This window comes from Bufo gargarizans, chromosome 2 (assembly GCF_014858855.1).
Source record: "Bufo gargarizans isolate SCDJY-AF-19 chromosome 2, ASM1485885v1, whole genome shotgun sequence".
Taxonomy (NCBI): domain Eukaryota; kingdom Metazoa; phylum Chordata; class Amphibia; order Anura; family Bufonidae; genus Bufo; species Bufo gargarizans.
The window spans coordinates 447,728,196-447,753,515 of record NC_058081.1 but is presented as its reverse complement, the minus strand read 5'-3'; positions in this window follow the sequence as shown (position 1 = coordinate 447,753,515).

Genomic DNA, 25,320 nt, shown 5'->3' with positions numbered 1-25,320 from the left:
GTTTGGCTTACAGTCTGGCTTTGTTCACATTGCACTAGTTGTCCTGCTAGGCGGTTGTGTGGAAGCTTGGCTGTGAGCTGGATTACATCACCTTCAGACCTTGTTCACACCATAGGTAGCGTAGTGGTAGGACCCCTTGCCATGCTGAGAACCGTGACGTGGTGCTTGGGGCTCCGATATCTTCCTGACAGGAATATATTGGCAAAAGTCTCAGCTTTTAATATCTGCATTTATGACTAGCCAGTATAGTCAGTGGCATATCCGTGTGGTGCATTTTTTCTGTGATTTATGATGTAGGATACAGACAAAAAATAACCACACTATTGATGGTTAAATGCACTTGGTGACAGCTTGCCCCATATGTAGGATATAGCCAAAAAATTACCACACTATTGATGGTTAAATGCACTTGGTGACAGCTTGACCCTGATGTAGGATATAGCCAAAAAATAACCACACTATTGAGGGTTAAATGCACTTGGTGACAGCTTCACCCTGATGTAGACTATAGCCAAAAAATAACCACACTATTGATGGTTAAATGCACTTGGTGACAGCTTGACCCTGATGTAGACTATAGCCAAAAAATAACCACACTATTGATGGTTAAATGTACTTGGTGGCAGCTTGTGCTGGCGCACCACAAGACACAAAATGGCCGCCGATCACCCCAGAAAAAAGTGAATGAAAAACGCTCTGGGCAGCCTAAAAACAGTGAGCAATTGAATAGCAGCAGTTCAATGATCCACAGCTGTAGATCGATCACTGAATTAAGTCTTTTGGAGGAGTTAATCACTGCCTAATCTCGCCCTAACGTCGTAGCTGCAACCTCTCCCTACACTGATCAGAGCAGAGTGACGTGCGGCGCTAAGTGACTCCAGCTTAAATAGAGGCTGGGTCACATGCTGCACTGGCCAATCACAGCCATGCCAATAGTAGGCATGGCTGTGACGGCCTCTTGGGGCAAGTAGTAAGACTCTTGTTGATTGGCTCCTTTGCAGCCTTTCAAAAAGCGCCAAGAAAGCGACGAACACCGAACCCGAACACAAACTTTTACTAAAATGTTCGGGTTCGGGTCCGTGTCACGGACACCCCAAAATTCGGTACGAACCCGAACTATACAGTTCGGGTTCGCTCATCCCTAATTATGGGTTTTCCCATTATTAATGTGAAAAATGAAACTCACACTCTATAGAGTACATAATTTCTTTCTAACAAACTAGAACCAGCCCTATACCTCACATGGATCCAAAGATCTCCCTATTCAATTGCTCTGCTAGATTTACAGACGTGGACAAAATTGTTGGTACCCTTTGGTCAATGAAAGAAAAAGTCACAATGGTCACAGAAATAACTTTAATCTGACAAAAGTAATAATAAATTAAAATTCTATAAATGTTAACCAATGAAAGTCAGACATTGTTTTTCAACCATGCTTCAACAGAATTATGTAAAAAAATAAACTCATGAAACAGGCATGGACAAAAATGATGGTACCCCTAGAAAACACAGAACATAATGTGACCAAAGGGACATGTTAATTCAAGGTGTGTCCACTAATTAGCATCACAGGTGTCTACAACCTTGTAATCAGCCATTGGGCCTATATATATGGCTCCAGGTAATCACTGTGTTGTTTGGTGATATGGTGTGTACCACACTCGACATGGACCAGAGGAAGCAAAGGAAAGAGCTGTCTCAAGAGATCAGAAAGAAAATTATAGACAAGCATGTTAAAGGTAAAGGCTATAAGACCATCTCCAAGCAACTAGATGTTCCTGTGAGTACAGTTGCACATATTATTCATAAGTTTAAGATCCATGGGACTGTAGCCAACCTCCCTGGACGTGGCCGCAGGAGGAAAATTGATGACAAATCTAAGAGACGGATAATCCGAATGGTAACAAAAGAGCCTAGAAAGACTTCTAAAGAGATTCAAGGTGAACTTCATGCTCAAGGAACATCAGTGTCAGATCGCACCATCCGTCGTTGTTTGAGCCAAAGTGGACTACATGGGAGACGACCAAGGAGGACACCATTGTTGAAAACGAATCATAAAAAAGCAAGACTGGAATATGCCAAACTACATGTTGACAAGCCACAAAGCTTCTGGGAGAATGTCCTGTGGACAGATGAGACAAAAATCGAAGTTTTTGCCAAGGCACATCAGCTGTATGTTCACAGACGAAAAAATGAAGCATATCAAGAAAAGAACACTGTCCCTACTGTGAAACATGGAGGAGGCTCTGTTATGTTCTGGGGCTGCTTTGCTGCGTCTGGCACAGGGTGTCTTGAATCTGTGCAGGGTACAATGAAATCTCAAGACTATCAAGGAATTCTAGAGAGAAATGTACTAGCCAGTGTCAGAAAGCTTGGTCTCAGTCGCAGGTCATGGGTCTTGCAACAGGACAATGACCCAAAACACACCGCTAAAAACACCCAAGAATGGCTAAGAGGAAAAAATTGGACTATTCTAAAGTGGCCTTCTATGAGCCCTGACCTCAATCCTATTGAGCATCTTTGGAAGGAGCTGAAACATGCAGTCTGGAAAAGGCACCCTTCAAACCGGACACAACTGGAGCAGTTTGCTCATGAGGAGTGGGCCAAAATACCTGCTGAGAGGTGCAGATGTCTCATTGACAGTTACAGGAAGCGTTTGATTGCAGTGATTGCCTCAAAAGGTTGCGCAACAAAATATTAAGTTAGGGGTACCATCATTTTTGTCCATGCCTGTTTCATGAGTTTATTTTTTTACATAATTCTGTTGAAGCATGGTTGAAAAACAATGTCTGACTTTCATTGGTTAACATTTATAGAATTTTAATTTATTATTACTTTTGTCAGATTAAAGTTATTTCTGTGACCATTGTGACTTTTTCTTTCATTGACCAAAGGGTACCAACAATTTTGTCCACGTCTGTATATCAAGCTGGCAGGTCAGAGGGTGTGTCCTGTCTCTGGGGGGTATGTCTTTTCTCTTGCCTCTCCCTATCATAGCTCAAGAGGCAGTTGAAGAATGGAAATAAGCATGTGTGTCCATTAGTGTTGGGCGAATCGAAGTCCAGGGAAAATGTGATTTGCCGCAAAGCCAAATTTCCTTGTTGTTTCGTGGTAGCCTATCGATTTTACCTCAAATAGTGTAAAAACAAAAAGAAAATCATACTAACCTCATCCATTTGCTTGTGACGGGCCAGCCACCACCATCTTGATTGAAGATCTCACACAAAATCTCATGCGCTGTGTCACCACGACAAGCAAATGGAGCAAATCTCGAGCAAATGGATGAGGTAAGTATGATTAAAAAATTTTGATCTTTTTATTTTTTACATTATAATATTGCTATCAGATGCAGTGATCATGTATAAACATGGCATCTGAGCGCTCCCTATCATTGCTCCCACTACTTACAAAAAGAAATATACTTCATGATGAAGTAATTAATCGCGAAACAATCTTTTTTTGTAAAATTTGGTGAAGCAGCCAAATAGAATTTTTGAATACTTCGCTCATCTCTGGTGTTCACTTCAGCAAGGAGGATAGAGAAATAAGAAACAAACAGAAGGTGGCGCTATGAAGATACATTTTATTGAATACCGTAACTAAATGGCTGTAGTAAATTGTTTTGAAAATGCAATTACAAAAGTATTAAGATTTTACAATACTGCAAAATATTTTTGTGGGACTATTCCCTTAACCCTTTAAGGAATGGGCTCATTTTCACCTTAAGGACCAGACCATTTTTTGCAAATCTGACCAGTGTCACTGTCATGACTATGGTATTGGTTGGGACTCTTTGGGTCGCATGCAGTTGTCAGCGGTCTGCTTGTTGTCTTCCGCAGGTGAGGACAGTTAGTATGTTGTCTCATGTGTGGTTGCCGCTGGCAACGTGATGTTTTTGGCAGTGTAGCAGCCTGAGCTGGTTGCCAGGCGGCTCGCTGTCAAGGCATGTGGTTGCATCTAGCAACGTGTGTTTGTATGTGTTCACTTTCCATGTTTGGTTTGGACGGGATTTAGTTGTGTGTGCATTTCCCCTTTAAGTGACACTTACCTTGTCTGCTGTTGGAATGGTTAACTCCTTTCCTAGTATGTGTGTGTGTGTGTGGATGTGGCTGCTTGGGCTATTTAGCTCATGCTGGATGCCTGTAGCTGAGGGGTCAGCCATGCTTTATGCAGGAGACAGCCTCCTGGTCTCATATGCCATCTATCCAGTGAGGGCCACCCTTGTGGTCATAAAATATATGTTATGATGTTAAGAAGATGTTTTTATGCTCTTTATGTTGTTTGCAGCTATGGGTGTCCTGGATACCTGTGTGATTTGTGTGTGTGCTGTGTCCTGTGTGTGAACAGGTTCCAGTCAGCGTGTCTATGGCAGGTAGGTGTAGTACTGGTTTAACTCACCTGCCATATCTATATGCTGTATATGTTTCCCCTCTCCTTGCTCCTTGGCCAGTGGAGACTCCCGTTCGTCCATGTCTAGGAGGAACAGGTCGTCTTACCCTGCTCCTAGTCCAGGGATTTCCTGAGGGCTAGTAGGGACCCTAGGTTCCGGAGTATGAGCCCTCCTAAAAAAAAAAAAAAGGGGAAACTGGTGAGGAGCCCATAAACAGGGATAGGAGAAGGGGAAAAATAGGAGAATCAGTGATCAGCGCAAGCGAATCTCCTCAGAGCTGCTGCCAGCCCCTGGAGCAACACACAGGAACCAGGGTGCCAGCTGCTAGCCCCTGGAGCAACACACAGGAACCAGGGTGCCAGCCACCAAACAACCAGGAAAGACCGCACTGATCACTGCGTCCACTCTCAGAGACGGTTCCCACCAAGTTTCTGCCAGCATGCATCCTCCACCAGCATACACCAAAGCCAGTCTAACAAGGACTGCAGCTAGCCACACCAACCCAAGTGAGAGAATTACTGAGACGTGCACGAGGAGAGACCCAACCACAAGTGCCAGTTCACACACACTGCAACCACTGCTACAGAGAACTGCACTGTATCAGGGTTCCCCTTTCACCCTCCCTCCGGAGGATAAGCATGCGTGCCAGAAAACGGAAGGCGCCACATGCTGCGCCCTCTTCCGAAGGCGGTACACTCCCACCCCTCAAAGCCCCCCCAACCACAAAAGGGGAAAGTTGGTGGGGCATAGCAAAAAATGGGAGGGGGGGTGGAGAATGACAAGTAAGGGGGCACTAATACAGACAATGGTAACAATCGAATGTCGGTGAAAAGCCACTCACCGTGCCGTTAACAATGACACCCCCATAAAGCTCTCCCTACGGAGAACGCGCATGCACCCCAGCAACAGATGGTGATACATGCTGCACCCTCTTTCGAAGGTATCCAAGCAAGGAGCCTTTGTGGTCATACTGTCACGGCTGAGAATGGGGGAAACCCTCAATTGTGTGATGTCAATAGGATAAGGGTAGCTGCTAGGCCAGGACGACAGGATCAGGGAGCTGGTCACCTCCTGGCGCGTCCCTAATTCTGACCCTGACTCGTAAACCGTATGAGCCAACCCAGTTGGTAGGAGGGCTCATACTCCGGAACCTACACAGGTTCCAGTCAGCGTGTCTGTGGCAGGTAGGTGTAGTACTGGTTTAACTCACCTGCCATATCCATATGCTGTATATGTTTCCCCTCTCCTTGCTCCTTGGCCAGTGGAGACTCCCGTTCGTCCGTGTCTAATAGGAACAGGTCGTCTTACCCTGCTCCTAGTCCAGGGATTTCCCGAGGGCTAGTAGGGACCCTAGGTTCCGGAGTATGAGCCCTCCTACCAACTGGGTTTGCTCATACGGTTAGGAGTCAGGGTCATAATTAGGGACACGCTAGGAGGTGACCGGCTCCCTGATCCTGCCATCCTGGCCTAGCAGCTACCCTTATCCTATTGACATCGCACGATTGAGGGTTTCCCCCATTCTCAGCCATGACAGTCACTTTATGTAGCGATAACTTTAAAATGCTCTTACTTATCCAGACCATTCTGAGATTGTTTTTCCGTCACATATTGTACTTCACGACACTGGTAAAATGGAGTAAAAAAAAAAAATATATTTATAAAAAATACAAAATTTACAAAGATTTACAAAAAATTTGCAAATTTCCAAGTTTTTATTTCTCCATTTCTGTAATACATAGTAATGCCTACAAAATAGTTATTACTTTACATTCCCCATATGTCTACTTCATGTTTGGATCATTTTGGTAATTAAATTTTATTTTTTGGGGATGTTGCAAGGCTTAGAAGTTTAGAAGCAAATCTTGAAATTTTTCAGAAATGTTCAAAAACCCACTTTTTAAAGACCAGTTCAGGTCTGAAGTCACTTTGTGAGGCTTACATAAAACAAATCACCCAAAAATGACCCCATTCTAGAAACTACACCTTCAAGGTATTCAAAACAGATTTTGAAAACTTTGATAACCCTTTAGGTGTTCCACAAGAATTAATGGAATATAGAGCTAAATTTCAAAATTTCACTTTTTTGGGCAAATTTTACATTTTAATATTTTTTTTCCAGTTACAAAGCAAGGGTTAACAGAAAAACTAAACTCAATATTGATGGCCCTGATTCTGTAGTTTACAGAAACACCCCATATGTGGTCGTGAACTGCTGTGCGGGCACACTGCAGGGCACAGAAGGAAAGGTATGCCATACGGTTTTTGGAAGGTAGATTTTTGACCCCATTTTAGAAACTACGGGATAGGGTGGCAGTTTTGTTTTGATTTTTGATCGCTCTATATTGTACTTTTTGTGAGGCAAGGTAATAAGAAATAGCTGTTTTGGCATCTGAAAGGTAGATCACGTGTGGTATTTTTATAAAGCAGGTTATCACGGATATGACAATACCAAATATGACTATTTAAAAAAAATAAAAATTATGATTCTTTAGTGTTTCCACATTCTGAAAGCCATAGTTTTATTTATTTTTGGGAAAATGTCTTGAGTAGGGGGCTCATTTTTGGGGGGATGAGATGACAGTTTGATTGGAACTATTTTGGGGTGCATATGACTTTTTGATCGCTTGCTATTACGCTTTTTGTGATGTAAGGTGACAAAAAATGACTTTGATTTTTTTACGGTATTCACCTGAGGGGTTAGGTCATGTGATATTTTTATAGAGCAGGTTATTATGGATGCGGTGATACCAAATATGTATACTTTTTTATGTAAGTTTTATACAATAATCATTTTTGAAACAAAAAAAATCATGTTTTAGTGTCTCCATAATCTGAGAGCCATAGTTTTTTCAGTTTTTGGGCAAATATCTTGGGTAGGGTATGATTTTTGCGGGATGAGATGACGGTTTGATTGGCACTATTTTGGGGTGCGTATGACTTTTTGATCGCTTGCTATTGCACTATTTGTGATGCAAGGTGACAAAAAATGTATTTTTTTACACCATTTTTATTTAATATATATTAATATTAATATTTAGGTAGTGGCTCATTTGTTGTGGGATGAGGTGACGGTTAGATTGGTACTATTTTGGTGGGCATACGCCTTTTTGATCGCTTGCTGTTGTACTTTTAGTGATGTAAGGTGACAAAAAAATGGCTTATTTAGCACAGTTTTTATTTTTACGATGTTCATCTGAGGGGTTAGGTCATGTGATATGTTTATAGAGCCGGTCGATAGGGACGCGGCAATACCTAATATTTCAACTTTTTTTTTTTTTCTATTTTTTACCTTTTTTTTTACTTTATTTGGGGAAAATTATGTTTTAGTTTTTTGTTTTGTTTTTTCAATTGAAACTTTTCATTTTTGGGGGGGAAACTTTATTATTTCAACTTTTTTTCACTTTAGTTTTTGTCCCACTTTGGGACTTCAACTTTTGGGGGTCTGATCCCTTTTACAATGCATGCCAATACTTCTGTATTGAAATGCATTGGCTGTATGAGTAATACAGTGTGTATTACTCATACAGCTTCCTGCCTGTGAGATTGTGGGGGCTGGATCTCACAGGCTCTTCACCAGAAGGCAGCCCCGATGCCTCAGGAAGGCATCGCGCTGCCTTCCCTGCTATCGGGTCCCCGTCACAGCAGCACGGGGACCCGATAGCCACTGCACTCACTGACTGAACCACCCGGAAACGCAGCAAACCGCAGGTCTGAATTGACTTGCGGCTTGCGGCAATCGCCGATATGGGGGGGGGGGGTCACAGGACGGTGATCATAACTACACATGACGTACCGGTATGTCATATGTCTCCAACAGGTTAAGGCTCCTTTCACACGGGCATTGCGGATTGGGGCCGATGCATTCAGGGAAAATGGTGCGATTTTGACACTTAAACAAGTCAGTTTTCACTGCGATTGCGTTCCATGTTTGCGTTTTTTCATCGCGGGTGCAAAACCTTGTAATGCGTTTTGCATGCACGTGAGGAAAATCGGATGTTTGGTACCCAGACCCGAACCCGGACTTCTTCACAGAAGTTCGTGTTTGGGTTAGGTGTCGTGTAGATTTTATTATTTTCCCTTATAACATATAATAAGAGAAAATAAAAGCATTCTTAATACAGAATGCATAGTACAATAAAAAAAAGTACAAAAAATAAAATAAATGTACTCACCTTAATCCACTTGATCGCGCAGCCCGGCTTCTCAGTGATGTCACCAAAGGTCCTGTTCCTGTGCACAGCAAAGAAGAAGACAAAAGAGAAGCCGAGCTGCACGAACAAGTGGATTAAGGTGAGTTAAATATTTTTTTATTTTTTTTAACCCCTCCAGCCCTATTGTACTATGCATTCTGTATTAAGAATGCTATTATTTTCCCTTATAACCATGTTATAAGGGAAAATAATAATGATCGGGTCCCCATCCCGATCGTCTCCTAGCAACCGTGCGTGATAAGTGATACGTGAAAATCACCGCTCGTGTGCACAGCCCCATAGAAATTAATGGGTCCGTATTCAGTGCGGGTGCAATGCGTTCATGTCACGCATTGCACCCACGCAGAAAACTCGCTCATGTGAAAGGTGCCTAATAGATTTGATTGCCCCAGGCTGGAAATATCTGGCTCAGGCCTCATGCACACAACAGTATTTTTTCACGGTCCGCAAAACGGGGTTCCGTTATTCCGTGATCAGTGTCAGTTTTTTCTTCCTTGTGTCTTCCTTGATTTTTGGAGGATCACCAGACCAGAAAAGTGAAAAAAATAATCTAAGTCAAGTTTGCCTTGAAAATGATAGGAAAAAAATGGACACGGATCATGGATGCGAATAACAATCTTGTGTGCCTCCGTGTTTTTTCACGAACCCATTGACTTGAATGGGTCCGCGAGCCATTGTCCGTAAAAAAAATAGGAGAGGTCCTATTTTTTTGACGGACAGGAAACACAGATCATGGACGCGGATGTCAAACGGTGCATTTTCCGAGTTTTCAACGGACCCATTGAAAGTCAATGGGTCCCCAGAAAATCACGGAAAATGGAACAACGGACACGGATGCACACAACGGTCGTGTGCATGAGGCCTTAGCCGAATAGTGGCTAAATGAAAGTGCTTCGCTCATCCCTATCCATATGTTTCGGAGCACTTAACATATGCTAAAGAATAATACTTCTGGCTAACATTTGACAAGAAAACATCTGGATACTGTTTATTGACAGAATTGAAAAGCAAATTCTGTAAAGCCTCAAAGGGACACATGGGGACATAGCCCAATTAACACTATTACGTTTTTTTCCCCCTCTCGTGTTTATTACATTCACATGTAAACTTAAGTAAGTTGCAGAATATTCTTGTTCTTGATGAAGAAACTTGCATGAGGTCTTGCATGAGACAATAAGAAGCCATTGCTGGATTGGCTGGTGACCAATGGTTTGGTGTGGTGACTCTATAAAAAAGAAGGTACAGCAGTTGATGTGCATTCTCAGAAGAAGAAACAGAGAAAAATCCCATCCTCCCTTCCAAATAGTCACAATGTTTATCAGTGGGGGTAAGTCACCCAGTTATTCACTGGATGGGCATTTTTGAAGTTATGGAATGGTTACTAATAGACTGTAATAGTTAACAAGTGATTGGTTATGGAAACAAAATGATTATTTATTGGTTACCAATACAAATATTAAGAATGGAGCTTAAGACACCTTACTAAATTATTCAATATTTCAAAAAAAGGTCTATTATTTCATTCTTACAATGAAACTCAATGGCAGATACAGTTTATGAAATAGTATTGCCATATAGTAAAATGTACTGTACTAACAAAACTATGATATGAATTGGGCCTTAAGCAGGCCATACAAATTATATGAACATTGGCCAAACCCACCAATTTTGTTAGGATTGGACGAAATCTAATGCATATGGGGGCTTCCAGATCTCTTATGACAACAGAAGTCGAGTTAAATGAAGGCAGGCAGTCTTTCAGATTTTAACATGCCCCGTCTATTTGTTGCAGTAGCTTACTCCCCTCTCCACATTCGAGCCAAGCAAATATCTGTATGGGGGTGAGGGGAGATAACATTTGGCTGACGGTGTTAGGTATATTCACATCAGCCAATCAGCGCTGCAGCAGGCAGGGAGGTGCCCTTGCAGAATGAGCAGAACATCATTCTGTGTTGAGAAAAAAGTGTTTTATAGGAAATAGCTACACCCACTTGCAGCAACTATGAGGTACTCTAGTCTGTGAGTGACTCACCCTTCACAATTAAAAATGGATATATAACTAAAAGACTGGCACTCTCAAACAAATGGGGTCACACGGTTCTCAAGCAGGTCACAATATTTATTAATAATAACACATAAAAGGTTAAAAGGCTAAGATGTAATTGTGTATAAACCAACAATCTTAACCCTTTCATGACCAAGGGTCATTGATGCCCCAATGTCCAGGTCAAAATTTACAAATCTGACATGCGTCACTTTATGTGGTAATAGCTTTGGAACACTTTTACTTATCCACGCCATTCTGAGATTGTTTTCTCGTGACACATTGTACTTCATGATAGTCATATATTTGAGTCAATATATTTCACCTTTATTTATGAAAAAATCCCAAATTTACCAAAAATTAGGAAAAATTCACAATTTTCCAAATTTCCATTTCTCTGCGTCTAAAACAGAAAGTGATACCTAATAAAATATTTATTACTTAACATTCCACATATGTCTACTTTATGTTGGCATCATTTTGGAAATGTCATTTTATTTTTTTAGGACAATAGAAGGCTTAGAAGTTTAGAAGCAATTCTTACAATTTTTAAGAAACTTTCCAAAACCCACTTTTTAAGGACCAGTTCAGGTCTGAAGTCCCTTTGTGGGGCTTACATAGTTGAAACCCCCATAAATGACCCCATTATAGAAACTACACCCCTCAAGTTACTCAAAACTTATTTTTACAAACTTTGTTAACCCTTTAGGCGTTCCACAAGAATTAAAGGAAAATGGAGATGAAATTTTAAAATTTCACTTTTTTGGCAGATTTTCCATTTTATATATTTTTTTTCTTTAACACATTGAGGGTTAACAGCCAAACAAAACTCAATATTTATTACCCTGATTCCGCGGTTTACAGAAACACCCCACATGTGGTCGTAAACTGCTGTACGGGCACACGGCAGGGCGCAGAAGGAAAGGAATGCCATACGGTTTTTGGAAGGCAGATTGTGCTGGATTGGTTTTCTGAACGCCATTTGTTTTTTATTTTTCTGCCGATCGTCTTGTGCAGGGGCTCGTTTTTTGCAGAAAGTGTTGAGGTTTCTATTGGTATCATTTTTGGGTACATAGGATTTTTTGATCATTCATTATTACACTTTATGGGGCAAGGTGACCCAAAAATTGGCTGTTTTGGAACAGTTTTCATTTATTTATTTTCACAGCGTTCATCTGAGGAGTTAGGTCATGTGATAGTTTTATAGAGAAGATCGTTACGGACGTGGCAATACCTAATATGTATACTTTTTCTTATTTATTTAAGTTTTACACAATAATAGCATTTCTGAAACCAAAAAAATGATGTTTTAGTGTCTCTATAGTCTGAGAGCCATAGCTTTTTTATTTTCTGGGCGATTGTCTTAAATAGGGTATCATTTTTTGCGGGACGAAGTGATGGTTTGATTGATACTATTTTGGGGGTCATAAGCCTTTTTGATCGCTTGCTGTTGCACTTTTTGTGATGTAAGGTGACAAAAATAGCTTTTTTGGCACCGTTTTTTTAAAATTTATTTTTATGGTGTTTATCGGACGGGGTCCATCATGTGATATATTAATAGGGACAGTCGTTACGGACGCGGTGACACCTAATATGTGTATTTTATTTTTTAATTTTTTTATACGAAAAGGCAATGTCTTTTTTTTTTTTTTACATTTTTATTTATTTATTGATTTATTTTTACTTTTATTATTTTCACTTTTTTTTATCAGTTCCCTCTTGGATCTTGAAGATCCAGTGGGGCTGATAGTTGTACTATACTTTGCAATGCTCTTGCATTGCAAAGTATAATACTTCCAGACTGCCTGTAGGTGGCAGCACTGGACGCCTTTGCCATGGCAACCGGACGCTTTTGCAAAGCGTCCGGTTGCCATGGCAACCATCGGGCGCTGCAATCACAGCGCTGCAGCCCCGATGGTAGAGAGGGGGAGCCCCCTCCCTCTGTTAACCCGATGGATGCCGCAACCGCAGCATCTATGGGGTTACAGGAGAGTGTCAGCATAGAGCTGACACTCTCTGCTGATGGCGGCGGCTCAGGAATGGAGCCGCCGCCATCGCACACAGAATGGGGAATCGGGGGCAGCGCTGGGGGGGGGGGGGGGGTTCGCCGGCGGCCCGAAAATTAATGCAGGGGGCGGGGAGGGGGCGGACCGCAACAGGGCAGGAAGAAGATCAGCGCAGCTGCGCAGGAGGCCCAGATCTCCGTGGCACAGGTCAGCGGGGCACAGATGGGGGGGACCACAGAGGGGCACACCAAAGGCTTGGAGGATCGGGGGGCACGAGGACACCTTACCGATTTCAGGCTCTGATCTGCAGAGCGCAGATCAGAGCCTGAAACCGGCATTTTAACACTGCCGCGATCCGATTGGTTAGTCTGCACAGACTAACCAATCGGATCGATTGCCGGCAAGGGGCCACTCTGATTGGTCCCTTGCCGGCATTACTGCACTGTATGCTGTCCGTGACAGCATACAGGGCAGGGGCAGAAGCTTTAATCCAAGCGCTTTGCAGCGCTTGGATTAAAGAGCTGCCAGAACGTATATATACGTGGTAGCTGCACGGGGTATGTGCAGCTATCACGTATATATACAGATTGCAGACGTGAAAGGGTTAATAAAATACCAAATACACCGAAGTCATAAATTTCCTTAATGTCTATATGACATTACTTCTATTCCTTCACAATTAACCACCTGTAAAGGAAAAATTGCAAAGGGGAAAAATAAGGGTAAAGGATCCTTTTTCTTCTACTTCTTAATAAGAGGAAAAGTCCAATAGAGTAGGTATTTCAATTATATTAGGCTTTCAATGAAATGTTCCTTTTTATGTTCGGTATAAACTTTCACAGTTCGGCAGTTGAGATATGCCGAGTAATGACCCACTATGTGGGCTTACCTTTTCTTCGTATGTGCCGATCGATTGTTCAAGTATATCGGAGCCCCGCTGAGAGCCGGCGTCCCGGCTGTTACTCTGTTCAGCGTCCCACGTGGGTTCAGAGACACACTCGTCGCTCCGGAAGTGACGTATCGGCACTGAAGGATTCGGTAGTTGATTCTTTCTTCCGACTCAAGCTATGATTGTAGCAGCCAGATGGATTTAAAGTGCACTATTTTTCATATAATGTAAAGAGTCTTTTATAAGTAGGTCATATTCAGATCTTTTGGTCAGATCACTGGACACCAAACGCGTTTCGGGGACGCTTCTCCCCTTCCTCAGTGGTAATGACCCTACTTCATTTTTAGTCGGTTTTTATACTCTTATTTGGAAAGTTCAAAGATCAGACATGGAGTACATGCCAGTATAATTCTTTCACTTTATATTGTTTGTTATTGTTTTCTTTATATCAGGAAAGTGCCTTTTATGTTTGTTTTTATCAGACATTCCATATCTTTAAATATTTTTCAATTTTTGTTATTATTTTCCCCTTGCGTTTTTCTTGCGTTTTGGATGCGTTTTTTATTTGACATATGCGTTTTTTTGTCAAAAAGCTGTAGTTTTCTTCAAATAATAAAGTTCATGAAGGATTTTGTTGCATCAGCTTTCAATAAACTTTTATAGTCTTTTTTCAAGATCTGTTTATTTACTATCTAATTTGATTGTTGGTCATCATATTATGATAGTTAACATTCCTATCATTATATACATCAATTATACATTTAAAATAGTAAAAAAATCATATATTTTTTTCAAAAAATCTATATTTTTAAAAAAGACAATATGTAAAAAAACAATATATAAAAAAACGTGAACTGCATGTATATTGTGTTTTCATATTTATTTTAGTTCCCTGAATGTTGGGGAATATCTATATGTATATACCTTAACATGGTATCTTGTTCGGACAATTCAGAGTGCATAAGTTCCCGGAGATATTAAATAGATCGAACAAAGAAATTGGTCGATTTTATTTCTCATATTTATAATAATGTTGTTCTTGAGATTTTGTATCTTTTCCCAAAATATATTATGTTGCATGAAGAAAGGGGTACATCTGCTTGTCTCCAAGGGAGAATCGCAGTACTGGTAAACAGTTAAACATGCGATTCCCCATCAGAGAAAAGCAAATGTCCCAGCATCCTAAAGAAAGCCAAAAATCTCCAAATCCGCATTTAATCCTCTCGGTATGAGGCTTCCAAAGTCATAGATCCGCTTTGATTCAGCTCTTGACATTTTTACGATATGGTTGCCTCCTCTCCAGTCGTGATCTATCTTCTCCAGTGCTGAAAAGCACAAGCTTCCGCTTTCCTTGTTGTGAATCTCCTTAAAATGTCTAGATAGTGCATTATTTTCACAACCTTTAGCTATATTATTAAGGTGTTCAGCAATGCGTACCTTAAGTTGTCGCTTAGTTCTTCCAATATATTGTTTATTACATGAGCATTGGATAAGATAGATCACGCTGGAGGAATTACATGTTAAAAAACCCTTAATGGTCATCGAAAATGCATTCTGTGTGGAAGAGATTTTCTCCGTTTTTTTGGGGAACCTAGTTTTTTTACAGCCCATACAGGATCCACATCTAAAGAAACCATCTGGTTTTAACCAGTTTTGGTTCGTTTTTTTGGGTTTTCTTTTGACAGTTGGTGCTACCTGAATGCCCAAATTGGGCGCTTTGGTATAAGTGATGAGGGGATTTGCTGGTAAGAGTGGGCCAATAGTCTTATCATGGAGAAAATGATGCCAATGACGTTTTATAATTCCAGTTATCTGTTTAGAACGAACATTATACGGTAAGATCATCCTAAATTCCGAATTTTGATTTGGTTTATATGTTTTAATGTCATCAAAAAAGGTTTTTCTATCTAGTTTTCTCACTTTGTCTAGTGCCTCTCCCAGTAATTTTTCTGGGTAAAGTTTTTCCTGAAATTGTGTTTTCATTATAGAGGCCTACTCCTCGAATTGGCTATCTTCCGTGCAGTTTCTTCGAATACGTCGAAACTGTCCGAAAGGGATGTTCATAAGCCAATTCGGCAGGTGACAACTTGAGAAAAGGATAAAACCGTTCTTAGCTGTAGGTTTGCGGTATGTGTTGCAAACATATTTATTTCCTTTTCTGGTAATCTGAATATCTAGGAAGTCTACCTTTTCTGTATTCATCCCAGCTGTAAAGCATAAGTTAAATTTATTATTGTTCAAATCTTCCAAAAATTTTGATAGACTGGTCTCATCTTTACGCCAAATAAAAATAATGTCGTCTATATAGCGCCGCCATAGGACCAGGTCCCCCCCCAGCTTGGGATTGATGGTTTCCTGTTCCCATTGAGCCAAAAATAAATTGGCATAGCTGGGGGCGAACCTGGTTCCCATGGCGGTGCCCCTTAACTGTAAATAAAAGTCTTCCTCAAACATGAAATAATTATGGCGTAGAATATGGCTCACACCTTCCACAATGAAGTCTATTTGTTCTGGTTTTAAGGTATTGTCCCCATTTAATTGTTTCTTAAGGGCCTCGGTGCCCTGTTCGTGATCAATCACAGTGTATAGGGATTGGACGTCCAATGTGTTAATAATCCACTCTGATTGGACGTCCAAGCCTTCTAATTCCCTAATTATTTGTGTCGTATCTTTGATGTGAGACAAGGTTTTTTTAACAAAGGGTTGAAGTAGGGTATCTAAATACTGCGACAGATTGGAAGTCAGGGAACCTATTCCTGATATAATAGGGCGGCCGGGGGGATTTGTTGGATTTTTATGCACCTTTGGCAGACAATAAAATATTGGCAGTCTCCCCGGCGTGCCCATAATAAATTTATATTCGTGATCTTGAAGAATTCCCTGCATTAACCCTCTGTCGCAGTATTCTGATAAGGAGGCCCTAAATGTTATAAGGGGATCCCCTTTGATCAATTTGTATGTAGATTGATCTGAAAGTTGTTTTATGCATTCATTGTGATATTCTTCTTGACCCCAAATAACTATAGCACCACCCTTATCCGCGGGGCGGATTATTATATTATTTTCTTTCTGGAGTTCCTGTAGGGCTTTAATTTCTCCCCTAGATAGATTATTTCTACTATAGTTCCTTTCTTTCAATCGTTCCAGATCTGTTTCCACATTTTTCTGAAAGGCCATCATTTCACGACTTATTTCTGCTCTAGGAAATTTTTTAGATTTACACTTTAATTGAGTGTGTGTAAATGGATCATTTCGTTCATTGTTGACAATTACCGGATTTTTTTAAAAATATTTTTTTTAAGCATAATTTTCTAATAAATTTTTGTATCCCTATATAAACGTCAAACTTATTTAATTTAGTGGTAGGGGCAAACTTAAGTCCTTTATTTAATAACGTGATTTGTTGTGAACTAAGATTAACAGTGCTGAGGTTAATTATGTTATTTGAATCCATATCTAATAGTGTCTTCTGTGCTCTAACTTTCCTTTTTCCTCTTCGTGTCTTTTTGATCTTTGAGGATATTGTCTGTGATGTTGTTGTTGATTGTCTTGTGTATATTTGTTCTGTGTATTGTGTTCGTGTTTCCGTAAATGTGCTTTCGCATAAGTGGGTTTCTTCTGTTCCTGAGGTGAGATTCTGTGTCTCAAATTGTAGGGAGGTCTGTATGGGGTTTGTGTTATTATATTCCGTTCCGGTGAACGTGATTCTCTTCGTCGGATTCTTGGTGGATGGTGGGGAGGAGTCTGATCTAAAAAAGAATGCTGTGTCAGGGTTTCATAACGATTTTGAGTGGGTATGTTATATCTACTATGCTCAGGAGTTGCCTCCCGTACACAATCTTGTATGTCTCTTGTTAATTCCACTCTATTTGTCTGATTTTCTTTATAATGGGGTTTGAATATATTTTTGTGTTTTTTGGCTTTCTTTAGTATAATTTCTTGTTCCATTTTATCTAGACTTTTACAAAGTCTTTCCTGCCACATATTGTATATCTCATTTTTTGGTAATTTCTCTATTATAATTTTTAATTCAGAGATTTTTTGGGATAGATTAGCCAAAATCTCAGACCTCCTTTTTATAATTAATTCTATGAGTTCTCTTGATTGTTTCATAAGGAGTTCTCGCCATTCTTTGCCAAACTCATCTCCCAATAGATCCTGTGCAGGGATTTTTGTTAATTGTAACCCTTTTGGGATTTTATCATGAGTTAAATATTGATTTAATGATCGTATCTCCCAAATCTGTCTAAGTTGTTTTTGCATCACCCATTCAAGCTCTCTGAATGTGTCCGAAACAGATATCTCTCCAATTTCACAATGGGAATTTTCTTCTGTTCCAACAAATATGTAGGTCTCTGCTTTTTGTTTTTTAATTTCCATATGACTCCATATGTCCATGGCTGCAATATGGGGAGCTAAATTTCCTAACTGGGTGAAAAATAAAGTTCAGAAAAAAGTGTTTTATAGGAAATAGCTACACCCACTTGCAGCCACTATGAGGTGCTCTAGTCTGTGAGTGACTCACCCTTCACAATTAAAAATGGATATATAACTAAAAGACTGGCACTCTCAAACAAATGGGGTCACACGGTTCTCAAGCAGGTCACAATATTTATTAATAATAACACATTCCTGATCAGCACTTTTTAATCAGCACTTTCCTGATATAAAGAAAACAATAACAAACGATATAAAGTGAAAGAATTATACTGGCATGTACTCCATGTCTGATCTTTGAACTTTCCAAATAAGAGTATAAAAACCGACTAAAAATTAAGTAGGGTCATTACCACTGAGGAAGGGGAGAAGCGTCCCCGAAACGCGTTTGGTGTCCAGTGATCTGACCAAAAGATCTGAATATGACCTACTTATAAAAGACTCTTTACATTATATGAAAAATAGTGCACTTTAAATCCATCTGGCTGCTACAATCATAGCTTGAGTCGGAAGAAAGAAACAACTACCGAATCCTTCAGTGCCGATACGTCACTTCCGGAGCGACGAGTGTGTCTCTGAACCCACGTGGGACGCTGAACAGAGTAACAGCCGGGACGCCGGCTCTCAGCGGGGCTCCGATATACTTGAACAATCGATTGGCATATACGAAGAAAAGGTAAGCCCACATAGTGGGTCATTACTCGGCATATCTCAACTGCCGAACTGTGAAAGTTTATACCGAACATAAAAAGGAACATTTCATTGAAAGCCTAATATAATTGAAATACCTACTCTATTGGACTTTTCCTCTTATTAAGAAGTAGAAGAAAAAGGATCCTTTACCCTTATTTTTCCCCTTTGCAATTTTTCCTTTACAGGTGGTTAATTGTGAAGGAATAGAAGTAATGTCATATAGACATTAAGGAAATTTATGACTTCGGTGTATTTGGTATTTTATTAAGATTGTTGGTTTATACACAATTACATCTTAGCCTTTTAACCTTTTATGTGTTATTATTAATAAATATTGTGACCTGCTTGAGAACCGTGTGACCCCATTTGTTTGAGAGTGCCAGTCTTTTAGTTATATATCATTCTGTGTTGGGCTGTCAATGTGGATGGATGGGTCTATTCAGTGTTTGACAGGAAATGATCTTAGGGACAGTACAAACTCACAATCAAGCTTCTATTCTAGTGAGAGGGACAGTGAAGGCAGAGGCTAGAAAGAGGAATATTCTGTAGAATAGGGAAGGGCACGGAAAGTTTTCAGCCAGGGAGGGAGACTCCAGGCAGTTTAAGTTTTATTTTATTTAATTTTTTGGAGGGGAAATAGAAAGACGTGTGCAACGTTTATTTAACAATCCACAGGGTAGCATTTTAACTCTCTGTGAAAATAGCTAAAATAGTAGTCTGAAATTTGAGCATCTCCATACAGTTCAAGCGTTTTTGTTTTGTTTTGCAAAAAATAGAAATATTAGTGTACAACACGTGTTGCTGAATCCAGCAGGGCCCAAAAAAAAAAAATTCCTTTACTGATAAAACAACCACCTGCATCTGTTATGAACGGATCCGGTTGTATTATCTTTAACATACCCAAGACAGATCTGTCATGAACACCATTGAAAGTCAATGGAGGATGGATCAGTTCTCTATTGTGTCAGATAGTGTCAGAGTTAGGGCTCGTTCACTTGAACTTTTTTTTGCGTTCTGTATACAGGCCGTATTTGGCGTTCCTTATAAGGTCCATATACGGAACCATTCATTTCAATGGGTCCGTTGCTCTATTCCGTGGCCCAGCAAAAATTATGAGGCATGTTCTATTCTTGTCCGTTTTGCAGACAAGAATAGGCAATTCTATAATGGACCTCCTGTTCTGTTCTGCAAATTGCGGATACACAATTTTCGGATCGCAAAAAACGGCACGGTCGTGTGAACGAGCCCTTAAACAGATCTGTCCCCATTGACTTGCATTGTGGGTCATGATGAATCTGTCTTGCTCTGCATCCCATGACGGAAAGAAAACCTTGCTCTCCGGTATGGGAACGCAACCAAATGGAACAGAATGCTTTTTGGAGCATTCTGTTCTGTTCAGTTAAGTTTTGTCCTGATTGACAATGAATAGGGGCAAAACTGAAACGGTTTTCTCCGGTATTGAGAGCCTATGATGGATCTCAATACCGGAAAATAGAAACGCTAGAGTGAAAGCAGCCTTACAATCTAGAGAGTAGTGTTTTAAATCTCAGTGAAAACACCGTAAATAGTGTTTTAAAATCTGGAGCAAAGCATCTCCAGACTGTTCCAGTGTTTTGTTTTGTTTTTGCAAAAATGGCAATATAAATATACAACACATGTTTTCAATCAAGAGGGTAGCAATATAAATCTCAGAGTAAAAACACTGTAAAAAGTAGGAAGATTGTTTTACAGAGCCCCTCCATAAAGTCCAAGCATTTTTTTGTTTTGCAAAAATATCAATGCAAGTGTACAATGCGTGTTTTACAATTCAGAGCATTTTACATTTCTGAACTAAAACTTTATAAATAGTAGGCTGAAATCTGCAACAGGGCATCTCCAGATAGCTCAAGTATTGGTGTGGGCGAGTGTGGAAATAATCCCCTAGTAGGTTGACAACTAGTTTTTTTTTTTACACTTTTTTCAGAATCTGCATATTTGAACATACATAAGATATTAGGCCCAAATCTGTTAGTGACCCCAATAGTGCATTATTTTGAAAGTAAAACATTCATTGGGCCAAAAAAAATCTCACAAATATGAAAGAGTTCTAAGTAAAAGACCCAGGCCCAGGCCTTGACCTCCCAGAGCCAGAATGTGGGTAGTAGCAGCACCAGTTATCTGTCCAGAAGTAGCAGTAGAAGAAGTATTAGGCCAGTTCTGCCTGGTTCGGAAAGGGACAACATTATTTAAGGAGAAAAAGGATGAGATTCTGAATTGGACAGCTCACTCTTCATCTCAGTCGCAGCAGGATGACGTGAAGGGAACTTTGGATTCTGTCACCATTCTGTGGAGCCAGGGTCACAACATTCCTCCTGCTCCTCCTCCTTATAGCGCCAGAGAAGTCTTTCAATGGAGTCTTCTCAGTCTTCATTGCACCTTCCTTTTTCCCATGAAGTGGCAAGAAGTGACACCTTACAGCAGATAGTCAAGGGAGTCTCCCTATTGATGACTTGTGTTAGAGCAGTCAGCATTTGGACTACCCTGAAGAATAGGTTTAGGAGTAGGCAGGGGACTCTATGAATAGCTGTTTCGGTGGTGGTAATAGTGGCACCTGTAGCCACGGTATTGGTGGCGGAAGAAACAACAGTGACAGTCAGGGCAAATACAGAGCAGGAAATGGGAAGGAAGGCCAAGGGGCCCGCCATGATATATCACAGTCTGATAAAAGTTGCAGGGAGGGTCAGGACTCCAATGATGATTGTGTGCCTGAACAGGACCTGGGAGCCGGATCAGGAGCTGAAGAGGAGAAGGAGAAATCTGAAAAGGGTGGTGGCTGGACTGGCAATAAAAATGGAGACAATATACAGTATCTCACAAAAAAGTGAATATACCCGTCATATTTTTTTAAATATTTTATTCTATTTTTTCCTGGGACAACACTGGAGATATAACACTTTGATATAATATAAAGTAGTCAGTGTACAGCTTGTATAACAGTGTAAATTTGGTGTGCTCTCAAAATAACTCAATACTTGTCTAAACCACTGGCAACAAAAGTGAGCACTTGTCTCATGAAAAGATAGAATAAAATATTTATGAAAATGTGCAGGAATCTGCTTATATTGTGGTCATCTTGGGAACTGATAATATGCTTATATTGTGTTCAGCCAGGGAACTGGTGATGTTGCTAATACTGTGGGCACAGGCAGAAAAAGTGCCAGACCTACTCCAAGCTCAGCTTCCGCTAACACCATGCAAGCAACTCCCGAATAGCGTTTTTTTCTCCACAAGACAGGCATACAGAAGTATAGCATCACCGGATCCTTTGAGAAAATAGAACTGGCCAGCATTCCCATTCAGAACAAGTCTGTCCTCCTTCTCCTGGTCTTCTTTGTGGCAGCCAGCCTACATCCCCAAGCAGTGTTCTTGTCATCATCAGCTTCTTCTTCTCCTGCTAAGACTCCTCCTCCTTGTCTTCTGCTCTATCGTGATACATTGATAATGTATTGTTTGTCCATGAAAAACTATTCTTGACCAGCAATTAGCTTGTCTACAAGCTGAACACCCACTTGGCCAAGTTTTCGACGATTCACTCGATGCATTATCATTTAGTTGAGTCTACTTTCACATGGCAGAGAACATTGTAAGGTAAGGTGTACACCATGTTGAACACCTGGACCAGCTCTTATTGGCAGGGATAGTACACACAGCATACTGGGTCAATGTTTTTTGCTGAGAGGCAGCACCCTAGCAACAAGGCTATGTCCTTTTGATCCCCCCATGATGGCATAGTCTGGCTCCCACACGTCACTTACCTGATTTCTCCACCTCCTCCACCATGGACATCCTCACATCATCAAAAGCAGTAGGGCACAGCATTGCTAGCCCAGCCCATTTTGCCTGTGTCGAGTCTAATGTTGTCATGCGGTGTTGATGCTGAGCAGCTTGGGCGACAGAAGTCACAAAGGAGACCTGTTGCTAAAGTACATTAAGCAGCAAACATTGCACTGGCTGTCACCCGGCCAACTCCAACTGGGCAAAATGGTCACTGATAATGACCACAACATAGTGGCCATGCTGAAACTGGAAAAAAATAACATATGCTCCCTGCACGGCACATATGATTAACCTATTCATGCAATGGTTTTCAAAAAAGTACACTGGCTTGCACAAGGTGCCAGCAATGTCCAGGACACTGCCAAAGTATTTTAGCCATTCTTACATGGTCCACTGCTACACAGCTTAACCCGCGACTTTCCAACTGGCTGGAATTCAACATTGCACATGCTAAAGCATCTGTACAAGCAGCATAAAGCCATGAATGATTTTGTCATGCACCAAACCACACAATTTCTCATTAAGGACAAGAGCAGCATGAACAATTTCATCACCTTCATATTTATCTTAGAACAGATGCTGACACTCATGCAGCAGGAGATGACAGCAGAAGAAGAACATCTTGCTGTCTGCCATGTAGCTGTTGGGGAACCACAAGGAGAAACTCCCATGGAGGAGGAAGATGAGGAGCTGCCACTGGAGAAGGGGTTAGAGGTGGAGGAGCAAGAGGGTGATGATGGCACGGACACCCAATTGTCTCAGTGGGACATGAGCCAGAACTGGCTCATCGGGCACACTGGCCAGAATGGTGAGCTATATGCTTGCTTGCTTATGCAGTGACAGGTGTATCATTGACATCAAGCAGTCTAATGATTACTGGATAGCCATGCTTTTAGACCTTCACTATCAAAGCAAAATGGGAGAATGTTTTCCTACCTCCAAAATGTTATTACCAGGAAAAACTGTGCATGCAGCTTGTCTCATCTTTCGGCGAGCAAACGCCAGCGCGTCTGAAAAGGAGATCGCTCTCTGCCCCCCACAGAGTCACCCACCTCCTGCCACCATAAACATCAATAGCTGTAGCAGCAGCATCCAGTTCAGTCTCCTCAACATTCTGGAGCAGCCTTTTCACATGCCACCAGAGGTTGAGGCCAGTCAGCAAGTGAAGACATCGCACCTCTTTGCCTATGTTCAGACTTACCTACACTCAGGCCTGTTTTCGGCTCATACCCTGTTCCATGACCCCATGGACCTCTGGGCAGGCAGACAAGAACAGTGACCCAGACTGGCACAGTATGTTATTGGTCTTATTTCATGCCCAGCCTCCAGAGAGGGTTTTCAGCACCACAGGGGGTGTGGTGACATCCAAACAGACCAAGTTGTCCTCTGCCAGTGTCCAAAACGTATTTTTTTTATCAAAATAAACCAAGCCTGGATTTAAGATGATTTTCACAATCCTCCAGCTGAGGCTGATTAATACACATGGCCTTTAACAGAGCTCCATCTTGCCACTGTTGCTGTCTGCATGTCTGCTTATCATTATGTTCCTTATGGCTGCTGCTGCTGTCTCCATCATGCCACTGCCGCCATCATGCCCTGCTGCTGCCTACCTGCTTGCCAACATGTACTATATGGCTGCTGCCACCACTGCAGAAGCTGCTACTCCTCGCTGAAAATCCCCTACTGGCCCCATTATTAACGCTACGCATCTACCACTAAGACTACCAACACTACTATTACTACCAATAGACAGCTGATCTACTGCCTTGTATATTCAATGATATGCTGCTTCTGCTGCCGCTAGTACTGTGGCCACGTGCCTCTTATTACCCTAATCTTTCCACATCCACATTGTACTGCTTCTTCTTCAAATTGAAAGGGACATTTTTTCTAGGCTCGTTCAGAATAATAAAATAATATTAATTTTAAAAAAGCTGCATGTGCTTAAAAAATTGAAATTTAGCACAGTTAGGAAAGCAGGTAAATAGCCTGGTCATAAACTGGATGCAACATGTTTTATAAAGGGGTTGTCAAAGGCATTCAGCTGAAATGTGTAAGCTGGGCTGTTGTGAAATCACTTCTTGAATTTTAGCATTTATTTAAAATTGGAATTTTGCTGGAATACCCAGGGCCAGATTAAGGGTCCATGGAGTAGGGAGTAGTCCATTCATTGGGGGGCCCTAATTGACTTGCAGTCCTTCTCCAACACATACTGGAGGACATTTAGTAAGGCTAATACACTCATTTGAGTATTTATAGTGCAGTGTGCACCCACATTAGCATACTTGCAAATGTTAACAAGTTGGTTTCTAGGAGAGGGAAAAGTGTGGCACATGAAGCATGACACATCATTTTTTTTTCAGGTTCGAACACTTCCATTTTTAGACTCCTCCTCCTTCTATCTATGTCCCCACCCCTTTCATGATGTGTCCTCCATGTCCAGTGCGGGGGACTTATCAACCCCTTTGGGAGTTCAGGAAAGCTCTTATTTTGGAAGCCTCCCAGATGTTCCAGGAAAGTTGACAACTTTGTCCTATAGATACAATGACGTCAACAAACCTACTCGCAAACATTCCCTACATGTATAACTTATATATGCATCATATGCATGGTATGTGAACTCACTATACACTGAGAAAATGGGAGAGATATTCAGACCACACAGTACTATTCTTATACCCCCTACATACAGGTTTTACTCTTAAACCTATATTAGACTGGCCAATAGTTGGCCAGATCATAGCTAAAGAGCGTTCATTGGAGTGCTGATTAGCGATGATCTGGCAGTGTAATACTGCCGCTGACTACCCCATGAACAAGCAAATGCTAGTTCA